Source organism: Coenobita brevimanus, chromosome 8 (assembly GCF_032717465.1).
Source record: "Coenobita brevimanus isolate Jiangsu-jjx chromosome 8, ASM3271746v2, whole genome shotgun sequence".
Taxonomy (NCBI): Eukaryota; Metazoa; Arthropoda; class Malacostraca; order Decapoda; family Coenobitidae; genus Coenobita; species Coenobita brevimanus.
Window position 1 is genome coordinate 26,484,016 of NC_136961.1, and position 20,796 is coordinate 26,504,811.

The window sequence follows — 20,796 nt, forward strand, 5'->3', positions numbered from 1 at the left end:
CCACCCGTAACATGTCCTTTGTTCGGTCCTTAGTCGTCACTTGTTGGTCAGTCCTGGTCCGAGGCTTCTTTTTCGTATTTCTAGTTAGTTGTTTTCCGTGGAGGGGCACTAAACCTCTGCAAACCCACTTGCTGTCACGTAGGGAACAAGTGTGGTTGGTTATAAGGTTAGCACCCAGCACTGTAAATTATTTTATGGTTTACAGGAAATCATTTGGCTTGCCACTCGATGTAGAGATACCCTAAAAACAGGGTACCACTACACTAAGTGTGTGGTACCCCACCTACCATTATTCTATAATGTTTAAAAAATTAAAACAGATTATGCTCTAATGTATTAAGAAAGTCAAGAAAACAAATACCTGTTAGCCACTATTCTGGAACTCGAAATATCTTAATTTGTGTATTTTTAATTCATGTCAAGTCTATTTTTAGTTCAGCTTTTCTTACAGTAGTATCGCCCACATGGACATTCGATAATATATGTTACATAAAAAATAAATATTGATGTGGCACTGAGGAAGGGGTGCTGTATCTTATGATATATCTAGATGTTCTCAGATTTCTAAATACTTTTTTTTGAAACTTCGTTGCATGGTAATTTTTAAAATCTGGTTGTAGATAATATGTACCGATATACAATCATGACCGTCCACCAGTAAATACCTGTTAATATAGACCCAATCTAACCAGAACAGTGGAAGATGCAGTATTTTTAGGACTAAATTTTTAAGATACTGGTTCATAATAATTTACTTCGTTTTAATTATTCTGCAAGACAATTAATCAGTATGAGGGACATGTTATATATTGGTACGATACCAGACAGTAAAGAGAGTGGAACATTGACATCATTCGAAATATCTCCCACATTTCACCATAATTCACGACGACGCCCCGGCCTTAAAACAAGTAACGGCCTGGCGGACAAAACCATTAGGCTGTGTATCATTATTTCCTGAAAAAATCCAGACTGTAGCCACTGTCATTTTCATAACAAATATTCATCCTTCCTGCAGCCCCAGTAAGCTTTGTGTGTGTGTGTGTGTGTGTGTGTGTGTGTGTGTGTGTGTGTGTGTGTGTGTGTGTGTGTGTGTTTTTCATTTCGCAATTAGTATCTTATCTGTTAACTCGATTCTGTTAAGCTGTGATTTTATTACATTAGAAAGTTCATACTTTTGGCATACGGTGTGCTGTGGTATAAACTAGGGTCTTGTGAATCGTTATTTCTGTATACTTACGTAGGAACTGATTTTTCTTTTTCATATGAACAGAATTACAAAAGCAACGTCCAGTAATGACTTACCACTTGGATTACAGAGCTGCCCTGCGTGCTCAAGTTATTCCAACGACAATGATGCATTAATATGGGAGTTCCTTCCTTTTATGGAAAAGCAAGTTTTCAGTAAATGTGACAGCAAAAGGTCTCTATGAACATGAAGAAGAGAGTATGCAGAGAAACTTAACAGACTATGGTACACAAGAGGATTATCATACATAGAAATAAAAACAAAAGCAAACAGCAACAGATCTGTCGGTCCTTTCGAGTTTCTTGTTGTAGGGCAGGTTATAACTGAAGTAGCTAGTTTATGAATCGAATAAACAAAAAATGGAAAAGTTCCAAGGTTTTCCCCACCCACCAAGCCCTCCACCTAAATTCTGGGTGTATGAAAAAATCTGTCTAGGAAAAATCATAGGAAAAGGTGAATGGATAACTATATTCTACAGAAGCTTACTCTGTAAGGGTAATGTGCTATTAACAACTTAATGATGCAGCGGTGTTGCTGTATTCTCTCTGCTCTGGATAAGATGAAATAATAATCAGTCATATCTATTTTGCAAATAATTAACAGATATGTATCTATTTTATTATTTTACTATAAACACGGTTAGCTGGGGATTACAAGATAGATACATATCCAGTTAACTTTTAAATGTTATGAACTGTATCAAAACTACAACATGCCAGGTAGTTTGTTCCTTATACTTATAGCGTTGTTATACATATATATCCTGCTTTTCTTCATTTGACTGGAACTTTATTCAATAATTATAGAACCGTTGACACAAGTGTGATTTGACTGTTATAATGTGTATTGGTAGTCGCTGCCTGGCCATTAATCTGGGCACTGAACGCATAAAGTAGGGGTCCACAACCTTCGATGGACTGGGGGGGCTGGAACTTCATTGTTACTCAGTTGGAGGGTCATATGTTTTGAACTTGTTAAAGATTGCACCCCCCTCCTCTAATGATGATGATGATGATATTAATAATAATAATAATAATAATAATAATACCGTAATAATACCGTAATAATAATAATAATAATAATAATAATAATAATAATAAGAAGAAGAAGAAGAAGAAGAAGAAGAACGACAACAGGAACATTCATTCAAAGTATATTTCCTAAAATTTTACTGAACAGGCAATGAGAATCAATGTGATATTTATGCAGTTTCTCACACGAAGGTTTCTCGGTATTAGGCTTCAGGATGGAGCAGGCAAGAAGGAGTATTCCATTCAAGTGGGAATCACTGAGTTGTGTGTGCAACTTATTCTTTGTGAATTTCATTTTCAAAATGAGCAAAAAGGAAAGCATAACAGCATAGCAAAGGAACAACACTGCAAAAAACACACATAGGAACAACAAGAGTGGAAACAAAACAACATGGTAAAAATTGAAGCAAGTTGCATACCCAAGCCTGCTGACGAACAACTCACGTATCCTCTATAGCGACTAGTAAACTGATGGGTGGGAGACAATATTGTCTTGTCGGGTGGGGGGGGAGGGGAGGGGGCAGCATTTTCAAATTATGTTTTTTCGAGCAAAATTATCTCACCAACTTAAAGGCGTTTCATTCAAATAATTATTAATTATTAAATATATCACATGCATGTTATCCTTTATGGCACATGCGAAATTATCGCACTGGGCAATAATTTTTGCACGTCTTGCAGCGCTGGATCACTGAGCGCTGGGTGCAGGATGTCATAGCTTCATAATCTAAATTCGTCTGTTCAAATACACACTTTTTCGAACAGACTAGCTCTAACTAGTGTTTGCCATAGTGATTGACAGCCATTAAGGCTTATTGTTTTTCCAAATACTGGGTAATTGAAAGAAGGGAATGCTTTCGTGAATTTGTGGAGCATACTAGCGAGCCGGTCAGATAAGGTTTACAGGCCGGGTCAGGCTCATGCGCCGCAAGTTGCCGACCCCTGGTGTAAAGTCTTTGCCCGTGTGAAGTCGGTTCCTGAGGAACCACCCATGTGAATGTTGATCTTAGCAGCAACTTATCTACTAACTCTGTACGTTGACTCACCTGCGACCCAGTTTGGTGCACGGCATATCAGCGATGATAAGGGGTCAATCCACATCGAATTACAAGAAGAGAAAGGAGACAGAGCTGAACCCAACTGATGAGGACCCCCCCCCCCCATACAATGCAGCAGGCACCACGAGCTGAATAACAATGTGAACACCCTACCGAAGAGATTATTGGAAAGAGATATTACCCTGGCGTTAGATAGGTGCGGTGGAGGAAAAGAGGCATGATTACTGGAATAGATCAAGAGTGGCTAGAGGTGATACAGCACTTCTCTCTCGACTCCAGCCTCCTCTAAGTCTCTCCCTTCATTTGTGATCTAGTGTAAGAAGTACTCCAAGACATCGTGTCGTAGGTTAAGAAATTGTATTTAACTTGTACATAGCAGCCAAGTAATGTAACTGTTTACATTTATTACTCTGTTGGCTGAAGTGTCTGTTTGATCCAGTTTGAGTAGGTTTGTAAGTGATTCTAATAAGGTTAGAAGCGTTCTGCTGTGCACCTGTTTATTGTATAAAAGAACCCAATTCTGTGATGTGCTGTATAGATATTTTGTAAGTCAAATAAATTTTGTTTGTTTAAGTGTCACAGCCTTCGATTTGATCATCAGAATTAGAAATCTCCCATCACGGTCCGCAACAGAATTAAAATGGGGATCTGGCCAGGATAGCACAATGAATTTGCTTTGCACCTAAAGTGTAAAATTATCTGTCATGGTTCTGACAAATTCTGATGATGAAAGAGCATTTTTGCAAACAAAGCCTAGATAATCTGAGGTGGAAAATCTTACTAAATCTGAACGTAAGTTGATTGTTCAGGTCTTACGAGCGAAATTTCCCAGTACTATTAGTAAGCTTAAAATACTTACCCTGATTCTGGACACAGTGTTTAGGGTGAGCCGGGATGATGAAACTGATCAGAGCATAACTGGTTGCTCTGAATGTAGATGTAATACATTAAATACTAGTGTCAGTACGCAACTTGGACTAGCCAAAATTTAGCTGCAAATGAGACAACTTCAAGTCTGAGAGAAACCACCTGAACTAGACCATGAGTGCAAACTAAGGCAGCCTGGCGTTTACCTAGTCCTTGTGGTGCCGTTGCTGGTGACTTTTGAAGGGTAAGACACAAGAGGCCTATATTGCCTTATCAGTTGACTAGATTGCATATTATGAGGTGGTGAACGATGCAACTCTTATGACTTCTGAACTTGCACCAGAAGCTTACTGGCTTAAATTCAGAACAACTTACAAACACAAAGATCGCACCCATGTTGAATATCCTAGAGCACTTCAAGATATATTTGATCAGTGGCTGCACTGCATGGAAATTATCAAGGATTTTACTATGATGAGAGAACTCATGATCCTGGAGAACTTCACTAGGAATATTGCTAAGGATGTTGCCACTCATCTTATTGAGAAAGGAGTGGATAACCTGATTGAGGAAGCTGTTGTGACAAAAATTTTTAGTATTAGCCACAAAAATGATTCTAGGTCTGTCATTTGGTAGCTGTAAGAGAGCAGACTCTGTAAACCCTTCTTACAAACCAGTTAAGATTAAATTAGATGACTACTGGAAAAACTGGAACCCCATAGCATGTAATGTCCAACAAAGAGAGTGGGGACATTGTTCCCAAAGGACCAGTAAGAAGTTTTAAGTTCTCTCTTCTGTAATAGGACGCGTGATATAGAGGAAGAGCGCAGGAAGAAGACGAGGGGAGGTTGATAGAGCTAATTCTTTATTTATTCTGATAAACGGATGATTCCTACTACTGAAAGAGAGCAGCCACAGACATAGGCTAAATGGTAGTCAGACGCATCTTCACCAGTTGTGTAGCGAGTCTGATGCCAGACTGGAGAAGTAAGTTGCTGTTAATAGTCAGACTCTTGCAGAGCTACCACTGGACATTAGTGAGACTGGGATTGTGCAGCCATCAGGAAACAGTGAAGGTGGTAAAAAGATTCCATCAGACCATCCTCCCACACACAGTATACAAAGTGACATCTCCCAGGACACCCTGTTTGATGGCCGCATTTCCACAAAGGCAGTTCATTATCCAGCAGGAGCTGATCTACATGTTGCAGCAGGAGTTGATCGAGCCATGACAATGCACGTGGTGCACCTCAGTCACCTTAGTTTCAAAATCCAGTAGGTCCTATAATTTTTTGCATAGATTATAGTAAGGTAAGTTCCTCAAAAAAACTGACACCTACCCATTTTCTAGAACAGATGACTATTGACAATAATATAAGCAGTGCAAAGTTCATAACTGGTACTGAATTGCTGATGGGATATTGGCAAGTCCCACTTACAGAAAGGGCTCAGAAATTTCCTGTTTTGTGGCTGGCGGTCATAGTTACCAATGCAGAGTCATGCCATACGGTAAGAAAAATGCTCCAGCCACGTTCCAGAAGCTAATGAACAAACTTACTACTGATATCAAGGGATGTGTCAGTTAAACTGATTAGGATATATTCAGTAACTCCTGGGAGGAGTACCTGATCCAGCTAGATGTCTTGCAGCAGAGGCTGTCCTCTGCTGACTTAGGAATCAAGCTGGAAAGGCGTGACTTTGTAAAGCCCTAGTTCAGTAATTAGGCTATATGGTAGGACTGGATAAAGTAAGGCTGGATTACACTAAAGTTGTGGCAACTGAAGAACAAAGGAATTGCAGAAGTTCCTGGATATGGTGGGTTATTATCGAAGGTTTGTCTTAAATTTCTCATACCAAACACTTGTTAAAGAAAGGAGTCAAGAGTGGAAGAAGAATGTGAAGAGGCCTTTTCAAAAATTAAGGCGAATTTGTTAGTCAGCCTCTGCTCCAGCCCCAGATTTCAGTAAGATATTTTGAATTAGGTGTTGATGCTCGTGGTGTTGGTGCCAGTGCAATCCTTTTACAAGATAATGATCATGGTGGTGAACTACCCATTTTTAACTTTATCAAAAAGTTGAATGTTCTTCTGAAGACTGACTGCCAATGAAAAGGAACTCCTTGGACTCATTCTTATGCTCACAACATTTTTCTTTGTATGTTGGTTCAGGCTTTACCCTTATTACTGTATATACCGGCCACAATTCCCTGAAATGCTTAGCAGAATATAGAGACAGGAATCAGTGATTAACCTACTGGGGTCCATTCTTCCAAGAGTATGCCCTAGATGCCCCCCATACCAAAAGGGAAACGAATGTTTTTGCAAACTGTTTGTCAAGGACGTAAACATTTCAAGACGTACAGATATTTCCCCTTGTTAATTCCTTTCATCAAGATGGGAAGTGTTACTTGCCGCTGCCCGGCCACTAATCTGGGCATTGCCCACGTGAAGTCTGTTCTGGAGGAACCAGCCGAGTGAACGTTGATCTTTGGCGCAACTTACCTTCTGACTTCTGTATGTTAACACAGCTGTGGTCCACTTTGGAGCACAACTTATCAGCAATGATAAGGGTTAACCTGCACTGGAAGACAAGGAGAGAGAGGAGGCAGAGCAAAACCCAAGTGATGAGGACCGCCCCCATACAATATATCAGCCAACCCCAGCTGAATAATATGATGCAATCCTCCTCTTGAAGGGATTATTGGGAAAAAAATGATCCTGGTGGAAGATAGGTTCAGTGGAGGAAAAAGAGGCTCGGCTACTGGAATATATTAAGCAGCTGGAGGTGGTACAGCATTCCTCTCTTGGCACCAGCCTTCTCTAAGTACCTCTCTTAATTAGTATAAGAAGTACTCCAAGACATCATGTCGTAAGTTAAGATTTTGTATTTAGCTTGAACACAGCAGCCTAGTAATGTAATTGTTCTGACCATCTGAAAAGTCTGAGATTGTCTGAATAGGTTTGCAAATTATTCTAATTATGTTAGAGGTGTCCGGCTGTGCACCTGTTTATTATATAAAAGAACCTAATTCTGCGATATACTGTGTAGAGAAAGTGTAAATAAAGTAAGGTTTACTTGTTTCAGTCTCATTCCCTTTTGCTTTACACGGTATGCTACAAATGAATTGCTTAGCTGATGTCATATTATCACATATTTTAGAAATCTTGTATACTTGAGTCTAAGTCCCTCGTACTCTGCGTTTTGTCAAGTTAAGAAGAATTAGATATAAACGTTCCTAATTTTCTTTCTTTGTCCCAGTAACAAATTTGTCAGCATTTGATTAACTCTTTCTAATTTCTCAATATATTTTTTTGAAGTACAGTGAAAAGAAAATGCTCAAGATGGAGCTGTATTAATGAATTTTACATGGAAAGCATGATATTCTCTTATTTAAATCAAATGATCTGTCTGTGAGTGCAACTATAGACATTCTATTTTATGAAGGCAGTTTGGGTTGGGGCACCCAAGACCTCACATCACTAGCTCTGTTGCCACCTCACCACCGCCACACGTGAAATTACGCCTGCTAACCTCTCTCTCCCTCTCTCCTATTTTCAGTTAGTAACTACTTATAAATGAATTTTAAATACTCTGTATAGATGTAATTAAAAAAAAAAACAGTATAGTATAAATCCCATAAGACTTGTCAGCATTGCTTTTGCGATGTTGTCAAGTGGAGACACGAGAGTACCCTTGTGTGTGCGTGTCATACTCGGTCAAACTCCCGCCATGGAAGCTTGCCCAACAAAATTTAAAACAACAGAAAAAAATAAAGAAAATAAAATTAGAAGTAGTTAATATAAATACAAGTAAGAGAGAGAGAGAGAGAGAGAGAGAGAGGGAAGAACGTGTGTGGCAGCGATGTGGCAACAGAGCTAGCAGTGTGAGGTCTTTGGAGGCCCCACCCAAACTGCCTTCATAAAATAGAAATCCTATAGTTTGATTTTGCATCTTTGCATTGTAGATTTTTTTACAGTTATTTATAAATGCTTTTACTATTTTGCATTTTCGACCTGAGTATTACTTGCCCCTGAACATGTGATCGTCAAGAGGAAACAAGGCTCAGGGGTCCGTCCAATGTTCAGATTCGAATATTGAAGCAGCTCCAACCCGGTGCTTCGTTTCGTCTTTTCGATCACATGCTCGGGGGCAAGTGTGTCCGGGCCCTAACAATGATGATCAGTTGCAGAAGAAGAAGAAGAAGAAGAAAAAAAAAAAAAAACGTCTTGGAAGATAGTACAACATTATGATCAAATTAGCCTTTTTCAAAGGTCAGTTTTCCCATCAGGAAACACTGAATAATAATAATAATAATAATAATAATAATAATAATAATAATAATGAACATTCCTTCTGTACATTCAAATGCTTCGTGAAGGAAATCAGCTTAAGAGATAATTTACTTGAAAAGGAATGTCAACTACTGAGGCATGCTTCATGGTAAAATAATTAATATACGAACAATGAAGAAACGAGTCTCCTGATGGATTACTTTTTTTTTTTTTTTTTTTTTTTTTGTCTAGAGAGCATTTGATTAAAACATCATGTTTAAAAAAATGTACATAGTGAAAGACCTTCGGAGTAACCAGACGAAATCACGTTGGAGTTTTCCTTCAAATCGTATTTCAGATTATTTCCCCCATTTTTAGTAGGGAGTTGACCAACCTAAGAATAACAGAGGGCGGGTGGGTATCATGCTTCCCAAACATCAGTGCATATTTTCTTCTTATGCATCTGGAGAAAACATGGAAACTGCATATCTAATCCTGCGATATTCTTACTGACTTCACTGAAATCCATTTGCTCACTTTCCCTTGCTTCTGATTTTTTTTTTTTTTTTAAGAGAGGGGGTCTGTTCCCCCTCCCTATATAATTGTGGAAAATTAGCATAGAACATTATCAAGTAACTAGACGAACTGACTTGAGAAATTTTGTTCAAATCCATCTGCTCACTCTGCCTTCTTTCTGTTCGTTTTTATTTGTGGGAAAGGGCTGACCTACCAAGAACCATAAAGGAGTTACGCTCCTCAATTATCATACGACGAATGAGTCCATTGTACGACATACAGTATACTATGATATCAGAGCCACTGCCTTCTTTTTATTATTTCTGAGAAATTTTAAATTGGCTTGAGGGGCTGACCCCCCCTTCCTATATGGTGGTTGGAAAAGTGTCTATAGTGGAAGAGCTTTCTGAGAACCAGACGAACTCACTTAAGAAATGTAATTGAACTCCATCGAAGCCTAGGAGGAGTTTTATCGTACACACACACACACACACACACACACACACACACACACACACACACACACACACACACACCAGACTGAATCTCGGGCAACAGTATAGGGTGCGTTGCCGAAAATTATACCATCCTGCTTCACTGGACTGATAAGTAATTAGAATCCAGTAAGGAAAAAAACATATTAGATATATACAGTCTTTACTACGGTCACTGGTGGGTGACAATAACATTCGGAATCGATAAAAACCTCCGGATTTTATCTTGGCACAAAGCACATTACGACCTCGTCCAGAGGTGTTGTACTGCCTAACACTCTGTGAAAGGAACAAGCACTGATTGTTAAGGATTGAATGCGCCACCAGTTTCATACTGCTAGACGTTCATGACATTAGTTTCCTTTAATACTCTGTCCACATAAGAGCACTGCAACTAGAATATATTCTTACCAGTGTCAATACCTTTACCTTATTATTTAGTTCAACAACCATACATTAAAAAAAAAAAAAATGTAACCGTAAGGAGAGGCTGAGTGAGAACCGAATTTTAAGAGTTTAACTCAGTATGGTGACAGACGAAAAACGAATAAACATCCTTCAGCAGTGATGGACAGAAAGGTAGAGACTGTGTTTTAAAAAGCTACTGCGTTCCTGAGAGCCACAAGGATCCTGTGGTAATGCGTAATGCTTTCTAGAACGTCGCTTGGAACCAAGGGTTTAAGTAGTTACCTTGGGCAGGCGTTTTTGTACTCTAGAGCATGTTTTCGACACTGACTTTAGAGTTTAGATATTTAGTTCACGTTTTTTTACAATACTATGAGCTGTCAGTCAAGTGCATCAGGACGAAATAATGTCCGATTACTTACTGTAAGGGCAAAGAAAATGAACTCTCTCTCTCAAAAAAAAAATAATAATAATAATATAAATAAATAAAAGAATTATTTTATCATTTTTTTGTTAAAGTATGGGAAAATGGTCTTAGACATCTTGAAAATGATATTGATGTGTTGTGATCTGATATCAATACTATAAAAGAATGTAATTATTTAGATACAGAATCAAAGGAAGGCGAACTTCAGCTATCATTTGCCTAGGGCCAGGTAAGATAAATGAAATGCTGACACTGAATTTTGAACAATATTACAGTACTTTACTCAAGTAATTATTAATAAAATATGTGATAAATGAAAAATAGCCAGTTAAAAATAGCTTCAAACAACAGGTCAAAGGACACTAATGGTTATAGTGATACACTTATTAAATGGTAAAAGAAGATGCCAGAGAGAATCCATTCCATTCTCTGGTGCCTGCTTATATGTACACTGTAGCACAATGTTACAGAAGCCCACAGAAATGTTAACTTGGATACCTGAAGAACGTGTAGCATGACCATGCCACAATCTTAATATTACCATATATACAGTAGAGGTGTGAAGGACTCCATGCTCAAACACCCATAACGTCTCCTCCTGCCACACCTCCCCCCAAGAAAAGAAATTTCTCCTACCCAGAGTCAATAAAACCCACCTGCTAAAGCCTTCCAGCATGACGTATTAAACCATACTGAAGCATGTAGGCTACTCAGCTCTTACTGAAAGGTGGCTTGTTTCTACGGGTCTGGTGTCATGAAGCTGTTCATGATATTTTCAGGGCACAGCAGTTTAGACATTTGTCTTATGCTCTAGTAAGTGGACGTTTCTTGGACATAATTTTCTGTATTTCCTGGCTCTCTCCCCAATTTCTAGTTACAGTACATAATTCAGGTTAGTGGACAACCTTTCTCGAACTGAACCATCTACACAGCGGACATGAAGCATGCTGAACCACTAGAGGTTTAAACCCATTCTGTTGTAATACTCCTTCATCATGTTCACATGGTACTCTCTACAAATCACATAATTTAATTTCGTTTTTTTACTGGTATACCTGGTCCTGTGGAAATAGATTGGAGCGGCTTGTCATGTATGGATTGCAGAAGTAACACTTGATCACCTGCTTAGAATGAAAGCTGTCTAGGTTTTTTGCAGAATCATTACAAGTTATCCTTTTCTTTGCGAGGACTCCAAATTAAGCCTTTGTGAAATACCCACCATAGCAGCAAAACACCGCTGAGGTGTCGCGACCCCCACCCCAGGAGACCACAGAGGGACTTTGAGGACACGCGCTCTATCCAGGAAGTACGGGCATATGCCCTTTACTACCTTGCGCCCTTATTCCCCGCAACAGACCCAGCGGGGACTGTTCAGTGTGAGGGCATTACCCTCCAACCGGACCAGCCCTCGTCAGGTTCAGGGTGGGGCTGAAGATTCAATCCTAACCCGCCCCGTCCCGACGACGTATGGGTACGTCACCACGATTTGCATTTGCCAGTCCCGGCGACGTACCAGTACGTCGTGCAATTGCAATGTACCTAATTTGCACAATTTTCAATTTTCGCACGTGATTTTTCGTATGTATACACCGGACACCTTCCTCTATTCCTGTACAAGATACCAAGCAGGGACAATGCCTTACACTGCATAACCTCCCCCCTCCCCCCCTCACGCCATTGTCTTGGCAAAGGACCTGTTACCAGTGACCTGGCTAGTAAAGTTATTCAGGGCCAGAGTGATTCCCCAATCGATGACAATGTGGAGGACAATGTTTACATAGCATTAGAAGAAGAAACAGCCAGAAATAATGATCAGGTAGTGTGGCAAAAATAGGTCAGGTATGGCGATTAGTTAGTGAGTGAAACAATGCTTATAATGCCTTTATTACTGCTTGAAAACCAATATACTGTCATACTACATATACATTCGTACCAAGTAAATAAATAAATACCGTTTATGAGTGGATGAAATAGTTACCCTCCCATAGAACTCGTTTTCTTTGGTGCCAGCATGTTAGAAAACCCACTCAGGTAAGGAGGAACTCCTACCTGGATTGGGCACTTTAAACCTCAGGTGAGCGATTTCTCTATGAATTTTCGATGTTTCTCACCAAAAGCGAAGGTTTTAGCCAAAAAAAAAAAAATCGAAAATACCTCGGGACTGGGGGATGTCGGAGGTGCGGAAAACCTCGGGACGTGACGGGCTAAGCAGCACCCCTGTGATGGCCTCTAGCCGCTTAAAATCATTGACAGCCTCTAGCCGCACACAAAACGTGACGGCCTCTAGCCGCACACAAAACGTGACGGCCTCTACCTACACAGTAATAGAGATGGCCTCTAGCAGCACAAGCTGCCAACTCCCCTACTCCTGCAGAAACCGGGGAGAGTAAGGTACGCCCCCTCTCCTTTTGCAGTTGCCTCCGGGAGTAGGACACTGGTGACAGCCTCCAGCCACACCGGCAGGCAGGTGACGGCCTCCGCCCAGACCTTGACTGCATGTCACTCCCCCTGCAGAAACTGGTGATGGCCCCCAGCTGCACTCGGGGAGAGTAAGGTTTGCCCACTCTCCTTCTGCAGCTGCCTCTGGGAGTAGGACACTCGTGACCGCCTCCAGCCGCACCAGCAGGCAGGTGATGGCCTCTGCCTGCACCTAGACTGCACGTCACTACCCCTGCAGGACACTGGTGAACGCCTCTGCCTGCACCTCGCTCACGGTCTTGCAAGGAAGTCGGGTCATGGTGACGGCTTCTAGCCACACCAACAGGGAAGGGACGGCCTCTATCCACCCTCCCCCAGTTGTCCACGGGACCTCGACGACAGCCTCTAGCCGCGCCAGGGAGAGACACCACCACCAAAGCCTCTCATCCTCTGAGACTTCCCTGGCAGGGGACGACCCTTACTCAGCTCACCATTCCTGTAGCCGAGCGGGACATACCTTCACTCCTCTCCACAAAACCAGCCCCCAGAAGGAGCCTTCCTGCCTAGAAAAAGTGTGGTGAGGCCCTGTGCTGTTCCTGGGAGTGTGCGCCATCCAGCCAGCGCCCATGGGAGTTTACCAGCTGACTGGCTCTCGCCAGAGGCAACGCCGCAGTCTGACCCTGGTGGCGGCCCAACGGGAGGGAGAACGCAGACACCGGACTCCACTGGTGCCTCTGTAACCCCGGGGCGCAACCTCCCCAGCCCTAGACAATGGCGATCTCCTCCCCAGGGTGGGTGCAGACAAGCACACCTACTCACAGTGTTTGGCCCGACCCCCGAGGACCAGACTGCCTAGCCAGGCCCCAAGAGTCCTCTCACCATGCTCGAGCACAGCCCGCAGCAGACAACGTCACCTTTGAGGGTCATCTCGTGGCCCTTGAAAGATGAGACACCAGAAGGGACCCCTCCAACACCTGCCCGACACCTGGGGACCACCCAGCTCCTGCAGCCTAGCCGGAGTCCTCCAGTCTGCCCAACGTAATAGTGACTGCCCAGTACATATTGTGACTATAGTGCTCGTGATATATACAGTGCCAAACTAATGCTCTAGTGACTATGTAGTGTGCCTCTATATCCACAGTGTGTACCGTGTTTTACTAGTGCTCCTATCACTGCATAATTTACGGTGAGACACTTGTATTAATATTGATCCTAGAGCCCAAGAAACGAACTGTGTGAGATCTACCATCACATGTCGTACAGTGTCGGTTCAGTGTCCTTATGACTGAATAGTATCCAGCATGATACCAATACCACACAAACCAGTCAGAGCCTCCTAGTCTGTCTCGTACTTTTCATGGTGGATAGTGTATTGGTATAACTCCCATCCATATTGTATGAATGTTGTAATTTAGATAATACATGTGTAAGGTCGTTGTCCAGAGTTTCTATGCCTTGCTCTTCTCATTGTGTGTTCTAGCTCCGGTCTCGAAAGAGGACCCCGGCTGTATAGCTGGTGTTTCTAGGACGAGAAGTCGGCCTAAAAACACCTAGAATAACCTTCCAGAGAAGGGAAAGAAGTTGTATGCAGCCTTCATGGTTTTGGAGAAACCATATGACAGGGTGGATAGAGAAGGATTGTGGAAGCTATTAATAATATATGGAGTAGATGGGAAGTTGTTGAATGCTGTGGAGAGTATGTATGAGGGTGTTAGGGTTGCAGTGCGTGTGGATGGTGAACTAAGTGAGTTTTTCTATTTGAAGGTTGGGTTGAAACAGGGATGTCATGTCTCCATGGTTGTTCAGTCTGTATATGGATGGGGTTATAAAAGAGATACAAGGTTTGGCAGTGGATGTTGGAGTGGCCATGATGAGAGCGCGCAGTGTTTGGAAACTCCCTGTACTATCGTTTGCAGATGATACTGTGTTGTTAAGTGAAAACGAAGAGGAATTGTAAGGTTTGGTGGATGAGTTTGGGAGAGTGTGTAAGAAATGGAATTTAAAAGTGAATATAGGGAAGAGTAAAGTTATGGTCTTTGAGAGAGGTGAAGTCACTGAATGTACAGTCAGGTTGGACGATGAGGAAATGGAAAATGTGAGTACGTTTAAGTACTTGGGTAGTGTGATGAGTAAGAATGAAAGTTTGTGGAGGGTGAAGTGGTTGAAAGGGTACAACAAGGAAGAAAGGTTGCTGGTTCCTTGAAGGCAGTGGTAAGAAACAGGGAGGTGAGCATGGAAGTGAAAAAGTTATTACTTGTCAGTATTGTGATACCAACTCTGACATATGGAAGTGAAGCTTGGACGTTGTTGGAGGGACAGAAGTCATCAGAGAAAGCAGTGGAAATGAGTTACTTGAGAGGAGCCTGTTGAGTCACATGGAGAGACAGACTGACAAATGAGGATGTGAAGGAGCATTATGGTGTGGATGTGGATGTGATAGGAAGCAGTAGGAGGGACACGTAGAGGTGGTTTGGCCATGTGGAGAGGATGGAGAGTGAGAGACTGACGAGAGTAGTGTATGTGAGTGAGGTGGAGGGGGAGAGAGGGAAGGGAAGGCCAAGGATGAGATGGTGGGATAGAGTGGAGAGGTATATGAGAGAGGGGTGTGTGAATTGGGAGTGGGGCAGTGAAATGACGGGGGACAGGGTGACGTGGAGGCGATTTGTTTGTGGTTACCCCATATAAGAGATTAAGGCGCCTGGCAATAGGTAGATAGATAACACTGGTGGCCAGCGGTGGTTCTTGACCCGGGCAGAATACTGGGAGGAGCAACCACGGACAACTGCAAAAATGGTAACAAAACTTCATGTACAATTAACTGAATTCGACCAGGAACAATATGACATACACACATACCTATCCATAATCAAACCGCTGCTAGACATATGGTTCGAGGATGGCAGACAAATAATAGCAGTCACCATACCCCTCTTGGGCAAAGCAACGGTCAGCATCGCACCCAAGATCATCCCGGAGCTGAAATTGGCGAATTTCACAAAAATAGAGATCCAGGCCATCACACCATCACTAGGAAGAGTTGTGGCGCTCTCGCAACTAGACAGCTTAACCTACAATGGAAACCTGAATGACACACTCATCCACACCAGGTGACTCGTCACCATCATATACCCGGAGACTGATGCAGCAACCCGGGAACTGCTTATGCTTAACATACTCCTAAGGATCCTCCCCAGTGTCATCAAAGAACATTTCATAAAACGTGACCCAGCGGGAGACCTGGATAAATGTATCCAACTGATGAGATGCCTCCTAGCCACCCGCTCCATCCCGCAATACATCGGCACAGTCAATATATTCTCCAGACAGAGGACGATGCCCCACACCCATGCAAACTTTTCAGCAGCACCCACCCCCAATGAAATTACTAATATCATCTCCATTAACCCGTGGGATTTTTCTGCCTGCAGCCACAGATGCCCTATCCACGACATCCGCAAGCAGGTAAAAGCTGCCCAGAACAGGACAACAACCCAAGGGCACCTACAAGTCTCCTCGCCACACGATGAAGGTGCCGAGGACAGCGCCTCATATGCCGATTACTCTGAGCCAGGGGGAAGCAGAGCTTGAAAATGAGGGCGTACAGGAGGCAGAGCTCAACGGAAAAGATGCCCCACACCTCCCCATACTGACGGGGGCCACCTCACAAAAACATCACCCCCAAGTCTATGACAGGGTGAAACTGAATGCCTCATTTACTCTCCTCCTGCTATATCTTCTAGCTTACCCTCTCCTATCCCCAACTTTCCCACTCTTTCACACACCACTTTCCCCACTACCATCACCTCTTTCCGTCCTGTTCTTCCTCAGCACAAAGCCTGTCTCCACCTTAACAGGCCCACCAGAACCCATACCTTATCCTCCCCTAACCTACCTCCTGAAACCATCTCCTCCTGTCTACTGTCTCCCACCTATCACCCCATGCCACCACCTCACATGCTGCCTCCCAGCCATGCCACACCCACTTTCCCACCCAGCACACTGCACCATCATTCTCCTTCCCCGTCAACATGACTAACTCATATGTATGCTCCATCACGCCCTCCTCCTCCTCAACCTCTCCCACATCCCTTTCCACAGTCACCTCCCCCACCCCACCCTTAACATCACCAAACCCACAGACCTCCAACTCATCCCCAACGACCTCTCCTGATGCCTCACCGCCTGCCACCACGTCACCACTGCAGGCCCAGCCACACAACCAAGAGATTCCCCACCCACTCACGGCCACCTCATCACACCTCTAACGCTACACACCACCCGCTGCCACCCCCACACCCCAGCAGTCTTCTTCCTCACATTCCCCTCGCTCCACAACCACGACCGATGCTAAACCAAACACCCACTCCTCGTCCCCCACCGCCATTGCCACCACCACAACCAGATCCAGCCCCTCTCCCGCCCACCAGCCAAGTACGCAGCCACACCCTCATTCACACTCCCAACGTCACCCACACCACCAAAACCTCCCACCCCCACCCCCCTACACACCCAACATATCCCCCATAACACTGAGAACATGAAGTATTCAACCACTCACTGCTCCGGACTCCCCATCGGACTTATACACCCGCTGTCACACCCTCCTCCTCCATGCCATCCTTCCCCACTCCCTTCTCTCTGGCCAATTCCGCCACATCCTCCGCCACATCCTACACCTCAGCTCCTGCCACCCCACCACCACCGCTAATACAATCACCCGACCCTGGGGCCCCAAATCCACCCCCGACCACTCCACCATGTTTCCAGCACTGCACACCACCCACCACCACCCCCACCCCTGCCCCGTCCCCTTGCTCCACACTCACTGCCCACTCCACACCATGAGCACAGCCCCCTGCCACCACCTATGCCATCTCATCACGAAACACCCAGACAGCACGACAAAGGCCGCACTTCCCCCTCACCACCCACACTCACCCTCAAAACCACCACCACCCGCCCCAGCCATCTTCCACGCCCACTGGCCAGATACTCCACCACACAATCACCCAGTTCCCCAACCTCTCCTACACCACCAGAACAAACCTCTCCTACCTCACACACACCTAAAACAGCCCCCATAACACCAACACTACACCAGGCCCATTGGAAACTTCCACCAGCCCTTAGCCCCAAGGAAAAGAGCCTCACCTGCCCTCGGCAGCCGCATAAAACCTCCACCACCTCACCAGCCGCCAGTATGCATGTAAGACACACTGAACACAAACCACCACCAGCCATGAAGGTAAGGCTTGTCACCTGGGGGCCGACCTATGGAAGAAAACAATGCATCCATGGGATACATCACCTCCTACGACTCCTCCAGGAAACACCTCAGGCCTCCACCCTATATGTCACCTATGCGCATCACCAGGACCCAGAGCTAGCCACCCAACACTGGACCACCCTCCTCTAGCACCCGACACCAACCCACAGCACTGCCACTACAGAGACCTACTGCCTCTAGCCATGGGGACGTGACTTTTCCCCCCAAGACGGTGGTGAAATACCCGCCATAGCAGCAGAATATCACAGAGACATCACAACCCCCACCCCAGGAGGAGACCATGGAGGGGCTATGAGGGCGCGCACACTATCCAGGCAGTATGGGCATATGTCCCCTACTACCTTGTGCCCTTATTCCACGCAACAGACCCAGAGGGGACTGTTCAGTGCAAGAGCATTACCCTCAAGCCAGACCAGCCCTCATCAGGTTTGGGGTGGGGCTGAAGATTCAGTCCCGAGCAGCACCCCTGTGACAGTCTCTACCCACACAATAATAGAGATGGCCTCTATCCACACAACAAAAGTGACGGCCTCTAGTCGCACAATAATAGAGATGGCCTCTAGCTGCTCAAATGCTGCCGACCCCCCCCCGACATCTGCAGAAAATGGTAGTGGCCTCCAGCCGCACTCGGGGAGAGCAAGATATGCCCCCTATCTTTCTGCAGCTGCCTCTGGGAGTATGACACCAGTGACAGCATCCAGCCACATCGGCAGGCAAGTGACGGCCTCCACCCGCACCTCAACTGCACGTCACTCCCCCTGCAGAAACCAGTGACGGCCTCCAGCCGCACTCAGGGAGAGTAAGGTACATCCCCTCTCCTTCTGCAGCTGCCTCCGGGAGTAGGACACCGGTGATGGCCTCCAGCTGCACCAGAAGGCAGGTGACGACCTTCGCCTACACCTCGACTGCACATCATTCCCCTGCAGAACACCAGTGAGGGTCTCTAGCCACACCTATGGTCAGGTGACAGTCTCCACCTGCACCTTGCCCACAGTCCTGCTAGGAAGTTGGGCCCCTGGTGACAGCCTCTAGTCACACCAACAGGGAAGAGACAGCCTCTGGCCACCCTCCCCCTGTTGCCCACGGGACCTCAGTGACGGTCTCTAGCCACGCCAGGGAGAGACAACACCACCAAAGCCTCTCTTCCCCTGAGACTTCCCTGGCATGGGACAACATTTGCTGAGCTCACCCCTCCTGTAGCTGAGCAGGACATACCTCCACTCCTCTCCACAGAGGCAGCCCCCAGGAGGAGCAAGTGTGGTGAGGCCCCGTGCTGTCCCCGGGAATGTGCGCCATCCAGCCAGCACCCGTGGGATTTGACCAGGTGAAGGACTCCCGCCAGAGGTGACGCCACAATCTGACCCTGACAGCGGCCTGACGGGAGGGAGACCACAGACGCCGGACTCCACGCGACGCCCCTGTAACCCCGGGGTGCGACCTCCCCAGCCGTAGACAACAGTGACTTCCTCCCCAGGGTGGGCACGGACATGTGTGTTTACTCGCACTGTTTGGCCCGAGCCCCGAGGACCAGACTGCCCAGCCAAGCCCCACGAGTAGAAGGCCTCTCACCACGCTCGACCGCAGCCTGCAGCAGACAACATCAATCACCTTTGAGGGTCATCCTGTGGCCCTTGAGAGAAGGGACACCAGAAGGGACCCCTCCAACACCTGGCCGACACCTGGAGACCACACGACTCCTGCAGCCTAGCCGGAATCCTCCAGCCTGCCCAGTGTAACAGTGACTGACCAGTACATATTGTGACTATAGTGCTCATGATGTATACAAAGCCAAACTAATTCTCTAGTGACTATGCAGTGTGCCTCTATATCCATAGTGTGTACTGTGTTTTACTAGTGCTCCCATAACTGTCATAATATATGGCGAGACACTTGTATTCAGATTGATGCTAGAGCCCCAGTAACGAACTGTGTGAGATCTACCATCACTTGTACAGTGTCGGTTCAGTGTCCTTATGACTGAATAGTATCCAGCGTGATACCAATACCAAACAAACCAGTCAGAGCCCTCTAGTCCGTCTAGTACTTTTGATGGTGGATAGCGTATCGGTATAACTCCCATTCATGTTGTATGAAGGTTGTAATTTAGATAATACACGTGCAAGGTTGTTGTCCAGAGTTTTTATGCCCTGCTCTTCTCGTTGTGTGTTCTAGCCCTGGTCTTGAAAGAGGACCCTGGCTCTATAGTTGGTGTTTCTAGGACGAGAAATCAGCCTAAAGACACCTAGCATAACACTATGTACTTCCGACCTTGAAAGTGTAAAATTCCCCTCTCTCTCTCTCTCTCTCTCTCTGTGTATATATATATATATATATATATATATATATATATATATATATATATTCAGATCCAACTGACGGGTTAATCTGCACCAGTTGCACTAGGTATACAAATTCATCAGCTAATTTTAAACTTCATTATAGAATCTCATTTCCTCAGTTTGAGCATGCTTATTGCACATGGCTTTTGTCTTCTGGTTCAACTTCAGTCTTACAGAATGGCTTTCTCTGTTTCAGTCAACTATCAACTGTTGCAGTTATCCATCCGATTCACCAAAGAGAATGCTATCGTCTGCGAACCTGTGGTTACTCAGACACTAATCTATTTCAATCTTATACTGATTTGTGTGTGTGTGTGTGTGTGTGTGTGTGCCCTCTCCTATACCTTCTTTCTTTAGTGGCATTATTCCTCTATTGTATGGAGCTTAACTGTTACTGTTGCATCCCGCATATGTATTCAATATTCTACAGTAGAT